At 38.6% G+C, this 5,312-nt stretch overlaps 1 long non-coding RNA gene across 1 annotated transcript; it reads right to left on the bottom strand.

The window, feature by feature from the left end:
* Nucleotides 1–2,062: 2,062 nt before the first annotated feature.
* On the bottom strand, nt 2,063–3,905 carry LOC138225631 (uncharacterized). The gene is made up of 3 exons (XR_011184104.1): nt 3,828–3,905; nt 2,895–3,659; nt 2,063–2,293 (listed from the first exon to the last, which is right to left on the bottom strand). It is a non-coding gene; the product is annotated as an uncharacterized lncRNA (long non-coding RNA).
* Nucleotides 3,906–5,312: the final 1,407 nt, after the last annotated feature.

The raw sequence follows: 5,312 nt of genomic DNA, 5'->3' as shown, positions 1-5,312 counted from the left end.
CGTTTTGGATGTGCCGCGTGCTCCTGTACTCCTTGGAACCCTGAACTGTAATGAATATCAGGCAGTATGTAAAAATTAATCATGTGAGCATATTATTGTGTTGAAGCCAAACACAAAGAATCACTTCTAAAACTTCAATTTAACCTTTAGTGTCTGGTCTTGAAATGCTGTCCCATCACCCATCTTCTGACTTCTGAATGTATTAATAGATAAATGTCGTTTTCTTTTTCCCATGCGCTCTTCTCTGCATCATTAAGTACTCGTGGGTCATATCATGTACCTCCTGGCATCTTGACTGGCAGGTGGCTGCTACAAAAAGGTAACATAAATGATAAAATCTGCATATGATGGTGTTGAAGACAAAAACAAAAGAATTCAACAAATCTATACTTTACACTTTACTATAGCTTTTACATCACGACAATCTTGTCATATTTACAATCATCAATTGTTTTGGGTTGCTTAACTGATTATCTGAAGACGCTTTAAAGTGGCCTTTGTTTAAGAGACAGCTTACATTTTTAAACATTCTTTTAAAGATAAACCTCTGAAAATATGTTTTTAATCAAACTTAATTATCTTATAAAATAGCTGAAAAAATATTCAGTCCTTAACCTCTTCAGAAAACTTCACTAAAAGGATTAAGGAATTGTTCTCTCGACTCATCTTCAATTCAATTCAATTTATTTTTATATAGCGCCTTTCATAACAAGGTTGCACAAGGTGCTTAACAAAGCAAGTGAACATACATGTTGTGAATACAGAACAGAAAAGACCAGAAATCAACAGAGGAGAGGAACCAAAAACTCCTTAGTAAGGAGAGAAAAACCCTCTTGGGGTCCAAGGTTAACTGGCTACCCAACCCCTTTGAGCATGCTAGCATTATACAATTAAAAAAAGGAATAAATGAATAAGGGTATTGTTGTAACAGAAAGAATAAGGTTTTGGATCCTGAGATGAAGTAAAACAGATGAGTTTATTGCATGCAAGAAACAACAAAACCAAAGTATTGTTTAAAGTGCCAGTACAAACTTTAGGCTTATATAGTCCTTCCTTGGTGCTCTGATTCGTCATTCGTTATTAAGGTAAAGGGGGGAGGTCACGTGTTTAACCAGTTTACAGCTTTTTGGCCAAATGGTCAGGGATTAGTCTCCAGGGGTTCCCTAGCTCTCCTAGCTGCATCTGGAATCCTTATCAGTTAACCCCCTTCCTGCCATAAACTCCAGCCTTAGAAGTCTAATCTTCATGCAGAAAGGACTTAAAATCAGCCCCGTCTTCACATCTTACTTCAGTATTAATCCATCCATCATGTCATATCATATAATATCATATCATATCATATCATCTTGTGGGCTCTGTTCTGGGTGAATCCAAACTGTGTTGTTCATAAAGTGCAATCAGTCTCAGTCCATCTCTCTTCCCAAGAGGCTGTTGAAACATTACAATAGGCTTCTGTTGTGCCTGTATGTGTTTCTGGACCTCAGTCAGCTGCTTTGTGGCTTCTCATGTGTCCTACTGGCAACATGGCTGGAGATGAGTGGCAGGCGGACTCTACAAAACAGCAGAAGCTCATATATGATTTTGTTGAAGACACAATGTAAGAACAACTTCAAGAACTCCATTTGTTGCACTTTTAAATTGCTTTTACATTATCAGAAGACTGAGGTTGCTTATCTGCTCCAATGCAGTAAATCCTTATGGAATGTGACAGAGTCTACTGGGATGTGACACCTGTAAGAGTGAAAAATGTCCTTTCTGTAAGAGACAGGTCTCTATTAAACAGAAATCACAGCTCAGTCATAGATACGAGCCACTATAGCTGATAATTTCAAAATCAAAATCAACTTTCAAAATCATTAATATTTTTTTCAATTAAACTATTTACAACAGTTTATGGCTAAAATGAAAATAAAATGCAGTCATTGTAGATTAGGTCTACAGCATTCATTGAACTGTAATTAAAGTTTTAAAATATTATTGTAACGATAAGCCATTTAAAATGTTTTTTTTTATCAAATGTCTAACTTCTTAACAAGGTTAAAATATCTCTGTAGCCAAAAAAATAATTGCTGTAGTCCTTAGCCTTTTCAGAAACCTTCACTAAAAGGATTAAGGAATTGTTATCTAAACTCATCTTGTAGGCTCTGTTCTTGGTGTCATTCATGAAGTCCAGTCAGTCTCAGTTGATGTCTCTTCCCAAGCGGTTGCCCGTCTAATGCTGCTGGAAACTCCAGTGTCTGTTCTGGGAATGCTGGGCCATCATCCATCTTCTGACAATGAAAATCTCCTTTGTCTGTAAACAATAAATTAATAAATCAACAATTACTGTAACACATAATCTCAAAAAGATTTGAGAGTTCGTGTAATTTAAATTGACCCAAAAGCAGATGTCTTACACTGAAAAGCACATTCAGTGTAAGGACAAGGCAGCTGGGATCCCAATGAGGACTCACAAGTAGGGGATGGTGTGGAAGAGAGGTGCAAAAGATGAATGTGAAGGAGAGAAGGGGCTGACATATAACATGAGGTGTCATCAAGAATCATGATTTAGTGCTGCTGAGGCTGTTTGAACCTGATGTTTGCCATTCACTAACTCTTGTTCCATATGGAGTTATTGAAGAGAAGTTGGGGTGGAGATCAAATTCCACTCTCACACGTCTGTTGTCCATACGTTCAATTTCCCTGACTGAACACAGAGCTGAGAGCATCTTCTCCCTCACCCCTCCCTCCAGTCCAGTCTCCCTGTAAAGGCCCTAAGTAACGGGAGCGCCACCTAAATGACAGTGATGAGCCCTGACCAGCACTGTTATTCTGTCTCTTTATAAATGTCAGATCACTGTGTCATTGTTAGAATTGGACCAAACAACTGAAATATTCAAGACTGTCATTCTTACTGTCATATTCATTATCACCCCTGGGTGCTGCAGGTGCTTCAGCTGGAGAATGGCCTGCAGGTAATACAGCACAAGAAGCTGCTCAGGCATGGTGATGTCTTCAGAGGTGAGCGTCTTCTCCAGTATCCACTCCACATCTCTCTTTGCAGCCCTCAGCACCTTCCAGCAGTCACTGGCGCTCGGCCCAGGACTCTGCAGCTGTCTATATCTGTGACACTGGACAAGGTACTGTTTAAACCCAGCCAGAAGAGGAGCATCTAGAGCGTGTTTTCTGTATACTGTAGTCCAGCCTGGGCCACTCTCTTCCGGAGAGCCTGCTGATAACTCTTAACTACTGAGGTCCTGTAGGGATACAGGACACTAATCATAGAATGATTTCGTATGTAAGAGAGCCAGTGGAATTATTAATCAAACTGGAAACATGAGAGGAAAGTCTTACTGCTGTAGGGGATTTGTGTATTTACTGGGACAATTACTAATTGATAAATGGAGATGGAGGGAGAGATTCCTGCTGCGGCGCACTGGCATTCCAACAGTCTCACAGCCAGATTCCTATTTGCCTTGTCGAACAATAGCTCTATGCTCTCATATTCCACAACCTGCCCATTCCTCAGGTGATTCATCAAGTCCTTCCTGGCCTGACGAGAGGCCATCCTGATCTCCTCTAGTGTTGCTCGCTTCATACACTCCCTATTCAAGTAAGCAGGAAGCTGGTCAAATGTCTTCAGGCACATCTTGCACACCAGGGGAATCCTGTTGGGTTTCCTAAGACAACATAGAAAACTATTTGTCTCTAGAAACAAGAGAAGACCAACATTTTCCTAATTAAGCTTTTTCGCTAATTGCTAGGTCACAATGTTGATGACATTTTATCAGATAGGTACAGTACATGATTCTGAAACATGACTTTGTAAAACAACAATGAACTCTTACTTGATGGATGTTCCAACTGAAGCCATTTGAGATCAGTCCCCAGACATCTTCAGATGTAAAGGACTGTGGGAATTTTCCTTTTCAACAGATATATAAAACAGATATATAAAGAAATTATTAATATTAAAACATTATTAATATCAGGGGAAGTCAAAATGAATTAGCTAAAACAACTACCTCTCAAATAATTGTCAGCAACCTTACCACCCTGCAACTCACAACTGGCAACCCATTGAAGCTAACCAAGTGTGAACCTGGTCAGTACATGATCCAGACATGATCCAGACATAATCCAGAATTTGTCATTTCTTAAATCACCTGTAGGTCCAACTGCAGATCTGCAGCCAAAATGTGAGCTCTAGTAAAATACGGTAATTTTTGCAGCAAGCACAGATATGCGTCAAAAAGCATAGTGCTCTGTCTCAGAGGCCTGTAAGCAATACTTTGTGCATTGCATTTTGTAATGTTTTTCACATATGCTAATGAAATCAGGTCTTAAGTGTTGTTTATTAAACAAAACTAATTAAAATAAATGCTTTTGTTTTTATTTATCTTGTATCACAGAACAGAATTTTTCTTGTAGTTCAAGCCCACAATGTGTTCTAATCCAATACATGAACTATGGAAGAATATCATAGGAATGTAAGTATTGGTTTCCTCATAAAAATGTATTCCATTCATTTCATTTTATTTTTTTAAAGAAAGTTACATTACTATGATAGTTCCATTAAACTTGAAAAAAATCTAGCACTGCTATAAATCAAATAATAGAGAATTGAAATAAAAACCTGCACTCAAAGTAAGACATTACCAATGTTGTAACAGAAAGTATAAGGTTCTGGATCCCAAGATGAAGTTAAACAGATGAGTTTATTGCATGCAAGGAACAATAAAGCCGAAGTATTGTTCAATGTGCCGGTACAAACTTAAGGTTTATATAGCCCTTCCTTGCTGCTTCGGACGTCATTTGGTGTGATGGTAAAGAGGGGGGTCATGGTATTTGGCCAGTTAAGAGATCCTGGCCAAATGGTCAGTTTAAGATTACACCCCCAGGGGGTTCCTAGCTTGCATCTGGAATCCTTATCAGTTAACCCCCTTTCCTGCCAAAAACTCCAGCTTGTTGTTTAGAAGTCTAATCTTCATGCAGAAAGGACTTAAAATTAACCCCGTCTTCACATCTTACTTCATTCCTCTCTTATAAAATATGGCATACGTTAGTACTGCCTATTTTTTACACATACAATGTCAGGGCAGATTTTTCCTTTCTAGATGAACAGGCATGCATTGCCATGACATTGTGCATTCCAAGGTTACAACAAGATGTGATTGATGTTTTCGTACAAGTGATAGTTACATTTATAAACATAAAACAATCCTAATCCTACATATAAATGAAGTCCTACCCCAGGACCCAAACTCAGACATCAGCCATGTGGAGATCTATTGTCAGGATCTTGGAATAGCAATATTGACCCAACTCTGATT

The sequence above is a fragment of the Lepisosteus oculatus genome (genome assembly GCF_040954835.1).
Source record: "Lepisosteus oculatus isolate fLepOcu1 chromosome 22 unlocalized genomic scaffold, fLepOcu1.hap2 SUPER_22_unloc_1, whole genome shotgun sequence".
In the NCBI taxonomy this organism is placed as follows: domain Eukaryota; kingdom Metazoa; phylum Chordata; class Actinopteri; order Semionotiformes; family Lepisosteidae; genus Lepisosteus; species Lepisosteus oculatus.
This window is presented reverse-complemented; position numbering and strand designations above follow the sequence as displayed.